Genomic DNA, 21543 nt, shown 5'->3' with positions numbered 1-21543 from the left:
AATATAGAATAGAATAGAGAATATGATTTATTTTTGAAAATATTACAATAACACATTATATACATTGGTATACATAATGTAATACATCAATAAAGTAACCTAAACAACCAAATGTATACACAATGTACAAACCTAATGAGCAAACTTAAATAAAAATGTAACATTCTTGTAAATAAAATTAAAACAAAAACACTCGTAAATTAAAAGAAATATTTTCAAAAATAACTAGGGCCTCTTAGTGGCAAGTGCCTGTGGAGAGTTTCCTTTTTATTTATTGTAACTTCCTTGTAAACCAGGATCGCTAATACTTGATACACTTTTGAGGTGACAGGCAATAGAAGGATAAATATAAATTCTTGTAACGATAAGAGGCTCGTTACACGTGTCCGTAAATGCCACTTAGAACTGTCTCGTTAGATACTAATGAGAGTCCGTACACTCCACTCGAGCAAGTTCTTTTTATTGAACGATGTTTTAAGATTCTGTTGTGACATTGCTATAAAATGATTCGTTTACACTCTTAAAGTGGACAATCCAATTTTAAGGCTTTGAAGCCATATGAATAGTTTTACCTCCTTAACTCAATGATACAAAACGTTATGTTTAAATACCTATGAACCAAGAATTTAAATATAAGATACTATAAGTTTTCTGCGGATTTGCATCCTTTTCCCTCTGAAAATAGGGGCACAATGGGCATATTGTTTTTAAACATTATAAACAATCCTGAAATATGTGATAGTCACTGAAAAATCTTCCGATCTCTTTTAGATTCAAGTTTAAAGAACAGTGTTTTGGGACTTAATTCATATACACTTTCGGTAAGTGGCTGTGCAATAAATTAGGATATCTCTCCAATATTTCATGATTTTTTATTAAATAGTTCTAAAAATTTTTTTTAGCAAATTGAACTATTCTTAGAACGTCGTGGTTTGGTTGATACTTATGTGATTATGATATTGATACGAAATAAGATAATGATAATCACGATAAAAACGTGATTGGTTTCCTTTATAACTGATCAGTAAATAAAGTTTCATGAGTTTGCGTTACGTTTCAAGTCGGTGTTAGATTACACTTAAATGTAAGCCGAGCTGAATGAGATAAACAAATAAGTGTGTATATTTGAACAAAAACATTTTATTTTACATGTTTGAATTTCGTTTATTTGAACTTTCCAGGTTTGAAGGTAGTATTATGAAACAAATGTAAAATTTAGATTAGCGTTACAAAACTAAACATACACAAATGATAAACGAAATCTTCAAAACTAATCCCACAATTCTTTATGATTAACTCTGCGTTGTATTTGATAGGTGTGTAATTATGAAAAGAAACGATGGTTTTTATTTTGAAACATTTTACGTAGTACTTCATATCATCATCATCTGACGTTTCCGTTATAACGGGTCGTACACAGCCTCCTCCACTTTTGTCTGTCATTCCAGGTCTCCTCTTCCTCCACCTGCATTTTCTGTAGTCCCCTTCTCTCTATGTCTTTCCACACTTGGTCCCCCAATCTTCCTCTCGGTCTTCTTCCTCTTTCCTCCTTCTCCAGTGCTATTCTAGGCATTCTATTATCTCCCATCCTCTTCACATGCCCCATCCACTGTATTCTTCTTCTTTCCATTGTCTCTTGCAGTGAAACTACCTTCAATCTTTCTCTGGTTATTTCGTTCCTTATTCTATCTCTTCTTGTAGTCTTCTCTATCCCTCTTAAATATCTCATTTTCTGCAGCTTGCAATCTGCTTAAATCATTTTTAGTCCACGTCCACGTCTCTGCTCCATATAATAAAATTGGTTGGAAATAAGATTTATACATCAATACTTTTGATTCTTTCCCAATGTTCCAACTCCACACAATCTTCTTCACCACATTGAAACACTTTCCACTCTTCCATGTGTGGAATGTTATTACGTAGTACTATAAACACATAATACATTTTAGATCGGAGGTGATGATTTTTGCAGCCATTCCAGTTTTTGAACGGCAGTTTAAATATGGGAAGATTAAGAATGTAGATAACTATAAATACTAGGGAGTCGGAAAGGATTTAGTAAGCTCGTGTTGGAGGAATTCGTTACCACAGCCAAATTGAAGCAAGAATAATGTGATGTAACAATGTTGCATTTTCTAAAATTGCTTTCCCACTTTCGTAATGTAATATTTTCTAGCACTGATGATGCTGTAACGTGGTATAAGTTATTCCGTTTAGATAAAAGTGAACGTCACTACCCACCATATTGCTTGGCTAATCGTGCTTTAGGACCGTGAAAAGGAAACTGAACACTGGATTTCGAAACGTCATATTCAAATTTATCAGAAAATACACAGCGATCAAAAATAACATTTATACTGTTTTCCTCTCGAATCTTCATGTGTAATGCATTTTAATCAAATGGTGTGTTAAAGGGGAGTTGAACGGTCCATTAGGCCCAATGTTAAAATAAGGTAAATTTATGTACCTTTTTCTCAGAACTCATAACAGTTAGGAAGTTGAAATTTTTACACAAGGTGTAGGATATAATATTGTATTTATAACTCTAAAATCTTTGTAAAATAATTGATACAACTAAAGAAAAAATTTTTTGTATTTGTGTTTATTTTTTATTTTTATATTTTAAGATAAAATATTTTTCTAAATATTTATTTATTGATGAAATTTGATAAAACTAGAGCTACATACTTCTAAAAGGCTACTTTATAACCAGTAAAAATTTCATGTGTGTAGCATTTATAGTTTCTGAGAAAAAGGTACATATATATTAAAAACCGGTAATTTTCAAAAACAGCTGAAAACAAAAAATCAAAATAATTATAAGTTTATATTACCTTTAGAAGCCTCCAGGACAGTAGCTACCATCCATTTCCTCTTCCTCACCTAATAACTGTCTCCTTTTGTTTATTCTTGCTTCCTTAGTCATTGACTCTGCTTTCAGATCTGCCTTCCTCATCCTGACTTCATCGAGACTCTTCAATGTGCTTACGGTGTATTTGCCACAGTCTTTTATTCCTAACTCCTTTAAAACCTTGATCCTTCCAATGTTAACCTTCATTGAATGTTAGAACAGCATCATGAACACCTAATACAAGAGTCTCTCTTCCAACAAACACATTTTTTGGGATTCGGTTCCACACTACATTGTTGAAAGATTCGTTCACGTTCTGGGTTTTACCGTGAAGACATTTTTTTTAGTAGATCTAATCTTGACAAATCTCTGTATGTAGGTTTTATTGCTGTCAATACAGCTTGAGGTAGAGAATGTTTGTGATTGTAGGTAATTTCTTCTTCATTTACTTCTGCTAACCTGTATTTGCACCAGGTGTTACGAGGCGGAGGGCAAAGTTGATGCGAAATTTGTTATGTAGTCTTATATTTGAAAAATCATAGAAGATCAACGGAAAGCCATTTTTATATAGGGATTGCAGTAAATTTTTCAGAAAGAATCAAATAATAAAATAAAAAATAAAAGCGAAAAAACATTTTTTACCGATTTTTGAGTTCAACTCCCCTTTCAAATGAATTTTAATTTAATGTTGTGGTCACCATTTTCTGGGCAACCTTATTTTTCAGCCCCTTGAACTTTAATGAGACCGCTATGAGGTCATCCGCAGTCTGAATTAGAATTTTTACGTAGAGGTTTCTCATATGCTGTAGGAAATCGCTTCATTGATAACAGAATAATTGAGATAATTGGTCTGAGTATTTTATCACAGTTTATAATATATATTATAAGTAGAAAATCTGAAACTATTTGACCAAAATGATAATGTACTACAAAAAGGTACTTAAACTTTAGTAGAAACTGCTAAGATAAAAAACTGTTGTAATCATAGTAATCATAGTATTCATATAGGTTATGCTTGCAAACGCCAGTAAATTTCGATATTGGCCTCTACTCAATAACAATAATAATAAGTTATAATGTAATGAAATTTCAGTAAATTTAAAACATATGACGATCATTTTTCAACTTTAGCAACTTAGATTTCCACGTTTCTTCGTAGATATATGACTGAATCAGTTGTTTATTTCAACAAGAGAAGTTAAAAGCTCACAATAAAAAGATTTTCCTCTTACTTAAGGACTTTTCGTATCTTGTAATTAAATTTTGGAATTCGTTATGATAACAAGAACGTTATCAGATTGTTACAACTTTGGTGATTCATGTTTAAGATGTTCCTTTCTTCTAAAATACATTGTCTACAGCTACCCTAACATACCATACGAAAATAAGTGAAAAGATGCGTTAAACAGTTGTACACTATAGACTACTGATAGTAAAGATAATAAGTGATAGGATTATTATGTTATGTTTCAGGATGACCTTTTCTTTTTTATAATTAGAAGTAAAATGAAAAATACTTAGATCTTTAAAGCCAGTTATAAATCGGAAATAGGAAAAAAGAGATTAAAGTAAAAAGTTACTACTATATTTTGTTTATTTAATATTATCTACATTATTATGTAGAATAAATTTAGTTTCTCTTGTATAATCTCTTTTTAAGTGATAAAAATATGCGTATGATAGCGATCTTTAACAAGATTGTCGATAAATGGGTGAACAGAATAAATGAGTTACAATTTTGTCACAAGTCTGTTTTTGACGATGAAAGAATCGTAAAGGAAACAGTAATTTTTGAACATTTTCGATTGTTGAGTAAGAAAAAAATTAGTAAAACTACGTTTCGAGATCTGCAATCTGAACCTTTTCTCAGTAGTATATCTAACCTTACACATAACAGTCATCAATAATGTTAAAATAAAAAAATTATATATATATATATAATATCTATTAAAAAAAAACATATACATATGCTACAAATATTAAATGAGTCAGGGTAGCTTATGTAATTTCGTAAGGCATATATACACATTATATAGTGTTGTTTAAATTATCAACTAGTAAGTGGATCTATCCACTTAGATTGTTAAATAAAGATAAGTATATAATAAAGGAATTTGGGTTGAGGATGGATTTAGTTAAAGAGTAATGTGGTATTGAATATAAGATTTTTGTGAGCAAATATTAATAGATACCTCCAAACAATGAAAGTTACATATATTAGGATTTGTGTTACAACAAAACAATATTCTCTTCAAATAACAGAGGACTTACTTGAACAATAAACTGAACACTAATGAGTAAGGCAATGTAAATCTTACTAGTCGTTTGAACGTAATACGGCTGGTTTAGAGAATGACATACAATGTAATATCCAAGTTCAATAAGCAGAAACGTTGAATTCAGAATAATGGCCGAAGTTTGAATGCTGCCTAATTAAGTTCGTACAAATCAAGTTGTATTAGAACTTATTAAGCAAGCCCTTTGTTGGAAATAATAGATACATTGATGGAAACTTTATAGTCAAAAAATATTATTAATAAACTGGTTAAACCTAAATACTTTAAAATCACTATAGGATCAAATATTAAGGGGGTGGGAACAAAAGTATAATGAGTGCAGAAAACTAAATCAGTAGATCTGTGATTGAGAGTTTTAATCTTGGAGGCATTTGCCGGTTCGTTGGCTTGAAAAATAAACCCTTTCCCGACTGGACATTTGGAAAGTTTCTGTGTCCTTAATTTCCCCTTTTTCCACCACCGGGGAAATAAAAAATTGAAAACCGCAACTAAATAGAAAGTCTGGTTATAATTATAAATGTACGGTTATATTCCGGTATAATTTAGTTGTTTTATTCTTTTCAACACCATTAACATGAAAATCATAAATTGTCACAAAAATTAATTCTAATGAAGAAAAAATCGTGGAATATAAAATATTTTGTACGACCTACAATCTTCACAATATGGTTTTAAATAGATTTAGAAAATGGTTTTCTTTATAAAAATATTAAGGTAATAATATTACTGATAGTAGAATATTTAGGACGTTGAGAGGAGACAAGATATTAGAGTTAAATGAATTAATAGATCATGATTCATTTCATCTGTTTACGTTTAGATTTAATGAAATATTTGGAATGGAACTACATATATTTATATTTTAATGTACGTCATGTTACAAAATAATATACCTATGATTTAGCAAAATTGGACATTAATGTCCCCAAAGGAATTTTTTATACAACTTAATAATTTCACTTACAACATTTATAAATTAAAATTTGAAATAACACATTTTCCCTCTGGAGAGTAACAAATTCTATAAAGATTCATTTAAAATTTTGCTATCCTCAATACAAAAATCACGGTGTATTTAGAACTGAATAGTGATAAAATTATTAATAATATACTCATGTTGTTATGGCACCGAAAATTCGTTCACCGATGAAGAAATATACTGTGATGAAGAGATGTTCGCAGAAGACTTAAAAGTACAGACGTTGCTGGCACTGATCTTTATAGTGAAAGTATACACTCAAACATATTCATTTCACTATAATTATAGAAATATTGATATATACACAATATTATCTATATTACAAGGTTACGGTTTTTGTAACCTAACTTTAACTGTTAGTATACAGCTCGTAATCAATAACCCCCGTACAGCTTATTTGAGCATTGTGTTGAGTTTATTGTGATTAAACAATTTGGTATTAATATACTGCATTGTGGATTCTTATGAGCAGTGGTAGAGTGTGCTCCCTACTAATGGATTGGGGAAAGAGTCAGAACATTAATTATAAAATTTAACAATTTATGAACAAGGTAGGAATATGCTAGAAACAATGATAGAAAACCCAATTTAATGAACACAAATTTGAAACCATCATGTTTTCCAAGAAAGATTTTATAGTTTAGAGTTTAAATTTGGCATTAAACTTAATTTCTCTAAGAATGAGTTATATGATGCGTCATCTCGATACAAACTTCATTCTTTTATGATTATCCGTTTGCCTACTCGTCCGCGTAGCAACTCGAGGATGAAATGAGCTATTTGTTTGAGGTTTTGCATACAACCTTAGCGAAACATGTTACGACAAGTGGTGTGGCGTACTTCTAGGTCATTATTATAATTAGTTCTATGAACGTGAGTGTCCATGAAATGAATATGGCTGAGCGTCATTAAAGATAGTAGGCTGGCACAATTTAGTCTTTTATCTCCTGGGGGAATATAAAAAAGAATTCTGTATTATTATTTGCCTGTCTGTATGTCTGTCTGTCAGGGAGGCATCTCAAGAATGAAATAAGCTTTTGACTCAAAATGTAGCGTGCTCTTACGACGTTATATTTACACCAAGATAGTACAGTTATCATAAATGGATCAAATATTTTACACTCGAACGTTTTAATCTCGCACTGTTGAGTAATTGCAGTTTGTATCGTCGACGAAAGCAAATTGAAACCCGACTTCAATATAGGTATTGTTGTTCCTGCAGAGAACACGCTCAATAGGCACTATCCCGATTTGATTTGTACCAACTTAATTAAGTCGTATTCAATGTAGCAGGAACTTTTTTCATTATACTGAACTCGGCTTTTCCGCTTATTGGATTTGGATATTAGATTGGATATCGTTCTCCGAACTAGTCCTATCGCATTGGAACTGCAAGCAGTGTTTTCAATGCCTACTCGTTAGTGTTCGGTTTGTCGTTCCATTAAGTTTTAGCTTTTATATCGCAAAGACAATTGGTTATTTATTTTAACAGGCACTCTTAAGATAGATGTGTTTTCGCGCGGACTTGGAAACAATAAACGGATTAGTGTGATTTGTAAAGAATTAAGTGACCCGTTTTTAAATCTTTGTTACATGTCTGAAATGCCACTCAAGAACTTAATTTTAGATACAAATAGAAGTGTTGACTTTATTCGTCTTGATCTCAAAGGTTGTGTTAAAACTATGAAAAATAGTCTTGTGTGATGTATTTCTTGTTAGCTCACTATCTCAGTGAAGGTTATCCACTGTATTCTGAATATGCGTTTCGTTTCTTATGAAAATCCTTAGGTTCAATGTTTGACCTAAGGATAACATTGAATTAAATTCGTATACTTGTTTATTTTAGTATGTACGTCTGTAATTTCTTGAAAAACAACGACCTCTTAACTTCTATATTAAAATGAATTGCTAAATGTGCTTATAAGAGCTAATCTCAGAAACCAATTCGGATATTTCCGAGGAATGTGTATAAGGAGAGAAAAAGTTAGAAAACTTTCCTAAAATATTTAATAATTCGGGAAAATAAGAATAATATTTACGACACGTAATCCAATGTGAACTGACACTTAAGAGCTGTTGAAAATTTTAGCTGAAGTTCATCCTAGAGGCAGAAACATTAGGTTAAATTTAAGAAAATATTAGAAATACTTAATCAGTAGTGTAATGCACATTACAAACACAGGGTTACTATCTAAATTTTATTTTGGATCGCATCAGTGACGAGTGGACCAACTAATGAATTGGAATTAAACGCTGTTATAAAATCACCTTTAAAGACCGAAAGCTGGGAATGTGGGTCACAGCTTTTTGCACCTGATGAAACCTAAGGCACTCCAATAAGGCAAATTACACTATAACACTGGAAATATCGAAGACAGAAAGAAGATTGCAAGATCCGGGAAGATACTATTTTTCACCAAAGTAGGTTTCTGAAGCCTATATACTACTATACTATATTCGGGACAATAAGTATACTCAAATACATTGTCTACAACTACCCTAACATACCATACGAAAATAAATGAAAAGATGCGTTAAACAATTGTACACTATATACTACTCATTGTAAATAAAATGTGATAGGACGAGTTATGTTATGTTTCAGGGTGATCTTATATTTTTTATAAGTAGAAGTAAAATGAAAAATACTTAGATCTATATAGCCAGTTATAAATCAGAAATAGGAAAAGAGTGAATAAAGTGAAAACAATGTAATACTAAATTAGTACGATATTTTGAGTATTTAACATTATCTACATAATTATGTAGAATAATTTTAGTTTCTCTTGTATAATCTACTTTTAAGCGATACAATTATTAAATTCGAAGGATAGCGATATTTAACAAGGTTTTATATAAATGGGTGAACAGATTAAACGATTTATTGTTTTTTTCAGAATTTAGTTTTTTGACGATGGAAGAGTTGTAAAGGAAAGAGAAATTGTCTAAAACATTTGCCATTGTTAAGTAAAAACAAAATTAGTAAAACTGCGCTTCGAGATCTGTAATCTGGTCTATTTCTCAGGTGGATAACTAACGTTACACGTAACAATAATATAGGTTAAAATAAACAAATCGTACTATTAATTATTTTTAATAACCTGGAAAGACACTTGACCAAAATACAGTAAACACAGTTTCAAAATAAATTAATATCAAGTACCAATCTAATTTATTACTTGTTTACAATAAATCACTGTTTGCGTATATTATTCTGGTATTTATCCAATATCAATATATCACATATCATAAAACAAGAGAGTTTCTTAGAAATACTTTGTAATAATGATTATGCTATTCCTTCAATTTACGGAGGGGAAAGTAAATAAAGGATTGAATTCGCAATTAAAACTCGTTGTTTGGAAAATCTAAGCCAACGGAAACGAATGTAATAATCTTTTACAATTTAAAGCCATTTTATAAAGATTCCTAAGTCGAATTCATGCAAAATAATAATACCAATATTAAAGGTAGCAAGAATTTTATTAAATTTAGTTGCAAATGGAATCAAAATTTTGATAAGTAACCTTTTATTTTTTTCTCTATTATATTGGGAAATATATGAGACTTATTTTTATTATCAATGCTATTAATTTGTTGAAAATATAAAGTTGTTGGCAATGCTTATGAACAATGAGAAGCTTCCTTCTATATAAGGTGATTTACTGATAAAAAATGCTGCAAAATTGAAATAAAATGTTTATAATTACTGAGTTATAAAACAGGTACATTTACATTGAATAGTCTAACAATTGTAAATGTACCAAATAAATTAGTATTTTTACATACGTTTGTAAAAAGTGTTTAAACGTCTAGTTAATTTAATTGTTATAACCTCAAAAATACTATCTGTTGATACACTAATACAATGTGTTGGGTAATGTCTATTCAAACAAAGATATAAATATTCCACAAATATTTAATTAATACTACAATGTTGTTTAACTTATCAAGTAAAAGAATAAGTGGGTAGATGATAATGCTCATAGATTGTTAACCAAAGATAAGGATTTTATAAAGGAATTTGGGATGAGGATGATTTTTAGTTAAAGAGTATGTGGCATTGAATATCAGATTTTTGTGAGCAAATATTAGTAGATAGGTGCTTACAAAAAAAAAATTGTGTTGTGTTCTTTTTAATCCCATCAGCAAACCCAAGACGAGCGAGGACAACTCTTCTATTTGTTTATAACGAGACAGATCTGGAATGGCTTTCAGGACACGTGTTTTACTTTAGAACAAATTCTTAACGGGTCACAAACAAGAAACTACATTTATTATTGGATTCTTTGTCAACTGTCATCTCAAAAGTTTTCCAACTCAAATCAGTCCGAACTTGTAAGAAATGATAGTTTAATATCTTATGAATTTTTGTTACAACAAAAATGCCTCTCTTGAAATAACAGCGGACTTAATTAAACAATAAACTGAACACTAATCAGCAAGGCAATGTAAGTCCTACTAGTCGTTCGAATATGATGGGGCTGGTTTGGAGAATGATATACAATCCAATATCCAAGTTCAATAAGCAGAAACGTTGAATCCAGTATAATGCCCAAAGTTTCTGCTACATTGAATGCTGTCTAAGTTCGTACAAATCAAGTTGAACTTAGAAATTATTAAGTAAGCTCTTTGTTGGTATTAATTAATACCTGCATTTGTAGAGAGTTTATCGTAAAAAAGTATTATTAATTAACTAGATAAACCTAAATGTTTTAAAATCACTACAGGATTAAATATTAAGGGTTGGGAAAAAATATAATGAGTGCAGGAAACTAAATCAGTAGATTTATGATTGAGAGTTTTTAATCTTGGAGGCATTTGCCGGTTCGTTGGCTTGAAAAATAAACCCTTTCCCGACTGGACATTGGAACCGGCCTGTGCTAATATATAAACTCACCTTTTGTCTGTGTCGTTAATTTCCCTTTTTCCCAATTGGAGAATTTCCCTTTTCCCCATGGGAGAAAAAAAAGACAATTAAACAGAAAGCCTGATTATAATTAGGATTATACGGATGTATTACAGTAAAATTTAGTATGTTCTTCTTTTCAATACCATTAACATGAAAATCACAAATGTTCACAATAATTAATTCTAATGACAAATTTTATTATATTCTTTTGTCTGAGCCGCAATGTTGCATTGTGACGGATCAAGATTTTAATGAGCGGTGGTGGAATGATTAAGACACTGGTGTTTCTCTACCTATGAATTAGGGAAAGATTGGGAACATTATTTATAAATTTTAACAATTTACGAACAAGGTAGGAATACGCTAGAAACAGTAGTATAAACCCCAATTTAATGAGCTCAAATTTGAAAGCATCACGTGTGCCAAGAAAGGTTTAATAGTTAGAGCTTAAGTTTTGCATGAAACGTCTTTCCTATGGCTGGCAAAATTTTGTCTTTTGTCTTCGGAGAGAATATACAAAAGTTTTATATGATTATCTGTATTTATGCCTGTCAGAGAGTTTTTGACTTTAAATGTGCCTCACTCCTACCATGTTTTAATTATACCACATAGTGCAGTTGTCATAAATACAGATCCAATATTCAAACTCGAACGTTTTAATTTCATACTGTTGAGTAATTGCAATTTGCATCGCCGACGAATGCAAATTGAAACTTGCCTACAATACAGATATTGTTGTTCCTGCAGAGAACGCTCAGTAGAAACAAACCGATTTGATTTCTACCAAATTAATTAAGTCGTATTCAATGTAGCAGGAACTTTGGTTATTACAGTGAACTCCGCGTTTCCACATATTGGACTTGGATATTAGATTGGATATTGTTCTCCGAACTAGTCTTATCGCAGAGGAACTGCAAGCAGTGTTTTCAATGCCTACTCGTTAGTGCTCAGTTTGTCGTTCGATTGAGCTTAGCAGTTGTTTCGCAGCGTGAAATAGTTATTTTAAAAGGCAACTCTTAAGATATATGGGTTTTCACAAATAAAAAACTCGACAACTATTTGAAACGATAAACGGATAAGTATTATTTGTAACGAATGAAGTTGCCCGTTAAATCTTTGTTACATGTCTTAAAAGCCACTCTAGATCTCTTTTATAGACACAAATAGAAGTGTTGCCTTTATTCGTCTTGAACTCTTAGATCGTATTAAAAACTATGAACAATAGTCTTGTGACGTAACTATTTGTAGCTCACTATCTCAATGTAGATAATCCATTGTATTCTTACTATGTGTTTAGTTTCTCATGAAAAACTTGCTTAACTGTTGGAATAGCTTTAGATAAAGTTTAATTCAATTCGTAAACTTATTTTTTGTGTACTTATCTGTAATTTATTAACAACTCTTAAAGTCTCATAAGATTACTTTACTATTTCAAATTATTTCCTTTCTCATTTTAATTATTTGTGCTTAACAAACATTGTAGTTGGGATTTATTTTCAGTTAATTTCTGTAACTAGTCAAGAGCGTTTGGTCATAATTTACTGTAGTTTACTAGATAGAAATATTCCACACTATGCTTCGCTCAACAGGCTTGTATCGCGTTAGCATACCCAGTTATTCCGGAAAATGCATTAGTATCATCGAAAGATCATCCTTTGTTCATTTTAAAAATACCAATGTTTTTTATAAATCTACAGTTCCAAACGTTTTATTTTGGATCCGGAAGTGTACTAACCAGTAAAGCACAATAAATGGAAGGAAGCTTTACAGAATTCGTAACAATCAATAATGCAGTTTTTTTTTTTTTTCATAAAAGTGATAACACTTATAATTAAAAAAGACTCATTTATTTGAAAATTAAAGAGAGAGATTCAAAGGCAACTTCAAATTTAGATTGTATTTAGGACTCAGCCTCGTGGAAATCTGACTATTATGATCTTATGGTACAATTGTAATTAATTTACTCAAATGTAAATAAGGAGTATTTAAAAAGAGAATAAAAACGTAAAAGCTTATGTATATGAATAGTTTTAGTTGACCTAATGTCCAAAAACTATAATTATTGTTGTATTACAAAATAAACCCTTTCTTTGCGTCCCTTTCTGTAAATTGAAGGAATAGCATAATCTTTATTCTAAGAAACGCTCTTATGAAATACCACTAATTTAAAGAAACTCTCTTCTTTTATGGTATGCTGATACCAGGCATGTGGTTAATAAATACCAAAATGATGTACACAATCATAGTTGATTTTAAACATCCATAAAAATATGTTGGAACTTTAAATTAATATATTTGTAGTTTGTGTTTAATATATTAGTCAAGTGAGTATATATCTTTGATTAGTAATAAGAAATAGTCGCATTATTCGTTTATTTTAACCTGGATTATAGTTATGTGTAAGGTCAGTTTCCCAACGGAGAGAGACATTAGATTGCAGATTTTAAAACGTGGTGTTACTCATCTTTGACTGATTCAATGAACGATGGAAAAGGTCCGGAAAACTCCAGTTTACTTAAGAATCCTTCCATCGCCAAAAACAATATTTAGACAAAGAATAATAATTTATTCAGCCTTTCCTCCCATTTATCGAAAATCCTGTGAAAGTTTGATAGGAGAACACCCTCAATATGAACAAAACCGATTTGATTTGTACCAACTTAATTAAGTCGTATTCAATGTAGGAGAGACTTTGGTCATTAAACTGAACTTGGTGTTTCCGCTTATTGGATTTGGGTATTAGATTGGATATCGTTCTCCGAACAAGTTCTCTCGCAGTAGAGCTACACGTGGGTTTACATTGTCTACTCGTTAGTGTTCAGTTTGTCATTCGATTAAGCTCGGTCGTTATTTCGAAGCGAGAAATGTTTATTGCAACGACCTTAGAATTTACGATCACTACCACTTGGTACAATTTCGGAGTGAAAGCAATAGAAGGTTAAATATAAATTCTTGTAACGGTAATAAGTGAGCCGTTAAATGCTCGTGACACGTGTCCGTAAGTGCCACTTAGAACTGTCTCGTTAGAACCTAATAAAAGTCCATTCCTTCCACTTCAGTCACTGACTTTTGTAGACAGACTCAAAGGTTAATAGAAAACCATTAGAATTTCTAATTTTGAAAATTCTGTTTAAGTTATTCCTATCAATACTTACACATACTTACAAATAACTACAATACTATTATGAACGTTATAATAGTTGTATAAGTTAAATACACATGAGTTTAAGGAAGTAAATCGAAGAGACAGTGACTGAGGGGTGTAATCTCTGCGACATTAGCCGGTTCGTTGGTTTGAAAAATAAACTATTTTCTTGACTGGCCATTGGAAGGGGCCTACACCAGTATAATATACTTCCCTCTTATCTATATTGCTTCTTTTCAACTATTATTTCCATAACGGTCATCCAAGTTTTTCGGTTCATACCACGTTGACAAATCGGTAACATAATTAAATTTTAAGTTATATAGTTCCTGCTCAGGTTGATAGTTTTAGTGTTTTTCCTCACAAAAAATATGGTAATGGCAAAAAATAGTAGTACTCGTACAACCAACTTGTACTTTTGATATTCTAATTTGAAAAAATTCTAGCATTTTACTATGTATTCCACTTTCATCCGTGCCAGAGTGATGTGTGATTGTGTTTCTCGTAGTCGTGACTTGTGCTTGGGACTTGCATTCTCTGCAGTGAAATCGCCTGGACTAGACTCAAAGCAACTTTTGGATATGTTTGAACTCCTTCCTTTTCATTCTTTTCTTCTTTCTGTTCTCTATTTTTGTATGTTCTAATAGGTGTTCTAATATACTCCCCCACATGACGAAAAGGGTAGATTCCAATCCTCGAAACGTTGTGTTATACCTTTTGTAAACGATGACGATGGTAAATGGAACTAGAAAGAAATAGCATATTCTGTATTGTATCAGGTTTACACATATTCATACATTCGAAACACGAAAACCAGCGAAAATAAATTATTAATTTCAATAAGGAAATTAATTGTTTCACTTCTCACAGATTAGTGTATGAGTATAGTAGAGAATAGATGACCATATATTAATTTATATGAATGAGCATTATCTTTTTATTTCAATTTAGATTTTGGATCAGTGATATGACTATGGCACGAATTAAAAGCACAGCTCTTATTTTGAATCGGAAACTTGTATTAATAATACCTTAAATAACAACCGGTAAGTATGGGATTGGCCTTTCCCTTTTCTTGTAAAAAAATGTTAATAAATTTGTTTCCTTTATGTTTTGAATGAGCAAAGCGAAACCAGTAAGTAAAGCCGATTAAAAGGTCATGTCAAAACACGCGCGCTACATATGTCAACTACACATACAGTGCGCGTGGGGTTTTCCGCACATTACCTTGAGAACGGGTTGGCATATTAGGGAGAAGATGGTCTAAAGGTAAAAGCTGGAAGTTGGGATTTTAATCTATCTTTATACAGAATTAGATTATGTCCTGAAAATAGGGACTAGCATACTGAAATAGGCTTCTCACAAATACGTATGTATATTTTACTTCATTGGGACAACAAAATAAACGCAACGAAGGCAACTGCAGTATAATTTATTCGAGTAGAGGGTTCCCCTACCTTTGAAAAATAAATAATTTGGGTGTGCATTGCCTAACTTCGCGAAGCCTGTTGAATGAGCGTATAACACTCTTAAAACCCAATTTACACGAATAAGTGTTAAAAAATGTAGAGCATATCAAAATTCATACAATTGTGAAAGTATGTGTAAATGGTCTAATTCTTGGAAGCAAATATAGTGAGTTTCTATAGTAATAAAATAACAATAATAGTCAAGGGGCAGAAAGCCATTTTGCAATGTATAATCAATCGGTCTAGTTTTTCTTGAATTACATATTCACTGTGCGGCTAGCCTAGTTTCGGTGGAGATCGTAACAGGGAAGTTCCTAAAGGATTAAAAATTCGAAATGAATATTTTTTCAGATATGTTTTTCTTAGCTTTACACACTTTAACTAACAGTCAGTCACGTGACTGTGTTAAATCAGCGTCAGCTGACTATAAATAGTCTCTTAAAGTAACGAATTTAAAAGTCATTATCCAGTTGTCTTGTGGAGATATAAAACATTCTTTATGTGTTTGGCGATTGGATTTTAGGTGTATCAAGCTTGGAAAAATATAATTAGAGGAAAATATCGTTTTATATTTTAAACTCTTTTGATATTCACCTATTTTAACCTGGCATGGCTGACAATAACTTTTCCTAGATAACATCCTTTTATAGATAAAAAACAGGTTTGCTTATTCAATTCAGATTTTCTCTCGACACCTAGAATATGAGGAAAAATTAGAAAATTGTGAAAAAATTAAGAAGAAAATTAATAATTATTTACATTTGTATTTAATACGAGTGTTCAAGACCAAGTTGCAGACTTTGCTGGACACTCTCGCGCCATAATCAAATATAAAAAACAAACGTAGACACAATCACTATATCAGAGTAGTCTATATTAGATAACATACCCATTTAAAATTGTTTATTTACAATATCTTAACTATGTACTAGGTGTATTAGATTAAAAGATTGTACGGTCTGATATAGCTTACCGGAATCATTTAAATAATATTTTATAAGTTCTTTTTCCTTAAGTACTCGTAATTTACGGACACTACTATAAGAAACATGTGAAAATACATATTTAAATATAAAGAATTTAACTTCATACTTTCAGTAATTGCAATTGGTATTGTCGACGATAGCAAATAGAAACCCGCCTTCAAAATAGGCATTGTTGTTCCTGCAGAGAACAAGCTCAATATGTACAAAACTGATTTAAATTGTAGTAACTTATTTAAATCGTATTTACTGTAGCAAGAACTTTGGTCATTATACTGAACTCGGCGTTTCCGCGTATTGGAATTAGAGATATTAGATTGGTTAGTTCTCTGAACAAGTCCTTTCGAAGTGGGATTTACATTGCCTACTCGTTAACGTTCAGTTTGTCGTTCGATTAAGTTCGGATGTTATTTCGAAGGGAAAAAGGTTTTCTGCAACGTCCTTGTAAATTACGTTTGCTAATACATGTTGCACTTTTGAGGCGTAAGCAGAATGTTATATATAAAGTCTTGTAACGATAAGAGGCTCGTTAAAATTGACCGTAAATTACACTTAGAACTGCCTCGTTATATCATAATAATCTTTTAAAATTTTAGACGCAATTATTTAAATTAATTATTATTAACTGTCATATTTTTCATGAAACATGAAAGTTTGGCCCAAATTTAGTTTAAATTTTGTAAGACATCTTTAGTTGTTTTCTTTGTTATATTGGGAAGTATATGAGACTGATTTTAATTGTTAGTGCCATGAATTAAAAAAAATGTCATCAATGTTTATGAACTCTGAATAGCTTCCTTCCAAATGTAATGCTTTACTATACAGGGTGTCCAAAAAGTCCCGGGTCGGTTAAATATTTTTCAAAATATTTAAAATAGAGCTACAAAACCTACACAAAGTTACTGGACATAAAAATTTATTTTATCACATATTCAGTGATCCGCTACTTCCTCAGGGGGGCGGCCCGCTAGGAGTCAGAAGAAAATCTTAAATGTAAGCATAGGTTGATATGCATATCAAATTAAAGGTCTATATTAGTAGAGTACAGAGCCGCAAACCCGACCTCAAACGGATAACCGTGTCAAAAATGACAGCCGTTCAAAGATGGCTAGAGTTTGCAACTTAGGTTAATGTAACAAAATACGCTGATAAGCTTTGTGATTAGAACTTTACTAACCCAAAACTGTTTACAATTGAATCAGTCATTCAAATGACCCTCAAAACACCTCAAGAAACACCTCATGTCCATTTTTTAATGTTAGTAAAGTTAAAGTCAAAAAGCTCATCAGTGTATTTTGTTACATTAACCTAAGTTGCAAACTCTAGCCATCTTTGAACGGCTGTCATTTTTGACTCGGTTATCCGTTTGAGGTCGAGTTTGGGGCTCTGTACTCTACTAATAAAGACCTTTTATTTGATATGCATATCAACCGATGCTTACATTTAAGATTTTCTTCTGACTCCTAGCGGGCCGCCCCCCTGAGGAAGTAGCGGATCACTGAATATGTGATAAAATAAATTATTATGTCTAGTAACTTTGTGTAAGGTTTTGTAGCTCTATTTTAAATATTTTTGAAAAATATTTAACCGACCCGGGACTTTTTGGACACCCTGTATATTGACAAGGTTTTGAATTACTATGTTTATACACAAAGAGGTATTTTTAAAATGAATAGTCTTAAGACTTTTGAAAGTTCCAAAATAACTGAGTTTGTTATTTGTTACTTTAACGGCTGAATGAGATATACACTAATATGTAAAACGTGTGTAAATGTCTAGATAATTTAATTGTCATAAACTCAAACAGTACTATCTTTTTGTGTAATGCCTAGATATAGTTTGGCTACAAATATTTAATGAGCCAAGATGGCTTATATAATTCCTTGAGGCATATATACACGTCCTATAGTGTTGTTTAACTTATCAAATAGTTAGTGGATAGATGATAATGCTCTTAGATTAAATATAAATTACTAAACATTTCGAATAAAGATAATAATTTAATAAAAAAGAATTTAGGGATAAATATGGCTTTAGTTAAAGAGTATGTGGCATTGAACATTAGATCTTTGTGAGTAAATATTAGTAGATACTTCGAAACAAAACATTTGTGTTGTTTTCTTTTTAATCTTATCAACAAACCCAAGACGAGCGAGGGCAACTCTTCTATTTGTTTATAACGAGACAGATCTAGAATGGCTTTCAGGACACTTGTTCCAATTTGAAACAAATTCTTAACGGGTCACAAACAAGAAATTACATTTATTATTGGATTCTTTGTCAAATGTCATCTCAAAAGCTTCCAACTCAAATCGGTCCGAGTTTGCAGGAACTATGAAAGTTACATATCTTACGAATTGTTGTTACAATAAAATGTCCCTCTCAAAATAACAGCGGACTTAATTAAACGATAAACTGAATACTAATCAGTAAGGCAATGTAAATCCAACTAGTCGTTCAAACGTAAAAGAGTTGGTTTACATAATAATACACAATCCAATATTCAAGTTCAATAAGTGAATCGTTGAATTCAGTATAGTGACCAAAGTCTCTGCTGCAATGAATGCTGCCTAATTCAGTTGGTACAAATCAAGTTGTTCTAGAACTTAGCATGCTTTTTCTTGAAAATAATACCTGAATTGATGTAGAGCTTTTATCCAACAAATAATTATAGTAGACTGGATAAACCTACATATTTTAAAGTCACAATAGTATTAAATTGTAAGGGATTAGGAGAAAAGTATAATGAGTGCAGAAAACTAAATCGGTAGATCTGTGATTGAGAGTCTTAATCCTGGAGGCACTTGCCGGTTCGTTGGCTTGAAAAATAAACCCTTTCCCGACTGGACATTGGAACCGGCCTGTGCTAATATATAAACTCACCTTGTGTCTCTGTCCTTAATTTCCCTTTCTCCTTAATTTCCCTAATCCAATTTAACATCCAAATCCAATAAGCGGAAACGCCGAGTTCAGTATAATGACCAAAGTTTCCGATACATTGAGTACGACTTAATTAAGTTGGTACAAGTCAAATGATTTTATACCTATTGAGCGTGTTCTCTGCAGGAACAACAATACCTATATTGAAGGCGGTTACAATTTTCTTTCGTCGACGATACAAATTGCAATTGCCCAACAGTGTGAGATTAAAACGTTCGAGTTTGAATATCGGATCCATATTGAAGACAACTGTACTATCTTTGTGTCAATATAACATCATATTAGTATGCCACGTGTCCTTCAATAGGCTTGCCTCTGGTCGCACTCATCATTTAATGTCTAACTAAAGCTCATTTCAATCTTGAGATGTCTTCATGACAGACATGCAGATAATCATACAGGAAGTTTGTGTATATTCCCAATAGGAACACGCTCAATAGGTACAAAATTTGACTTGTACCAACTTAATTAAGTCGTATTCAACGTTCAGTATGGAACTTTGTTCATTATACTGAACTCTGCGTTTCCGCTTATTTGATTTGTATATTAGATTGGATATCGTTCTTCGAACTATTCTTATCACAGTGGAATTGCAAGTAGTTTTTCCACTGCCTGCTCGTTAGTGTTCATTTTGTCGTTAGATTAAGTTCAGCAGTTATTCCGCAACGAGACTTATTTATTTTACCAAGCACTCTTAAGATTTATGGTTTTTCAACCAGACTCGGATCTATTAAACTCGACAAAACTCGATACGGTAAACGGATTAGTGTGATTTGTACAGAATAAAGTGACCCGTTAAATCCTTGTTACAAGACTTAAATTCCACTGTAGATATCTTTTATTATCACAAACAGAAGTGTTGACTTTATTCGCCTTGACCTCATTGATCGTGTTGAAACTATGAACAATAGTTTTATTCTTGTAACTACTTGTTCGCTCACTATTTCAATGTAGGTCATCTACTATATTCGTACTATTTGCTAAGTTTCTAATGAAAAACTCATTGACTGTTGAAAAAAAAAAAAACTGTTGGATAAAGTTGAATTCAGTTCGTATTGTTTTTTTGTGTGCATTAATCCATAATGTCCTCAAAATTCTTTTAGAGCCATAAGCTTACTTTACTATTCAAATTATTTCTTCTTTCATTGCATCTATTCATGCTTGACAAATAGGTTATTTAGATCTTATCAGTTAGTTAAATTCTGTAACTAGTCTACAGCATTTAGCCAACAGTTATTGCAGGTTACTACAAAGGAGTATGCCACACCACGTGTCTCATAACAGGGTTATATATCAAGTTAACATACCCTGTTATTTAGGTTAATTCATAAGTATCATCGTTTATTCTTTTAAATATACCTATTTATTTGTATTAACCCGTAGTTAAACACATTTTGTTTCAAAACACTGAATTACTGATCACTAAAGCACTATAAATGGAAATATTTCAATCATAAAACTGATAATATTTATGATTGAAACAAATTTTTTATTTATTTTATAATTTAACTGAAAGGAATTAAAAAGCAACTTGAAATTTAGATTGTATTTGGGACTCTGTTTCGTGAAAATATGACCGTTATGTCTAGGTGAAATTGCAATTATTTTATTCTAGTGTAAATAAGCAGTATTTATAGAGACAATTAAAATGTAAAAGACTGTGTATAAAAATAATTTCTTTTGGCTTAAATTTACCAATCTTTTTATTTTGCAAATTAAACCTTTTCGTTAAGTTCCTTTCTGTAATTTGAGGGAATAGCATAATCTTTACTACAAACCAATTAAAGAAAACCTCTTCTTTTATGATACATGATATATTGACACCAGGAATGTGTTTAATAAATACCAAAATAATATACGTAAACAATATTTAATTGTATGTACATCCTTCAAACTACGTTGCAACTGTATATTAATTTATTTGGGGTAGTCTTTTTACTCTATATTAGTCAAGTGAGAATATTTAT

Source organism: Homalodisca vitripennis, chromosome 7 (genome assembly GCF_021130785.1).
Source record: "Homalodisca vitripennis isolate AUS2020 chromosome 7, UT_GWSS_2.1, whole genome shotgun sequence".
NCBI classification, from domain to species: Eukaryota; Metazoa; Arthropoda; class Insecta; order Hemiptera; family Cicadellidae; genus Homalodisca; species Homalodisca vitripennis.
The sequence above is the reverse complement of the archived record's forward strand: the minus strand, read 5'-3'. Positions refer to the sequence as shown.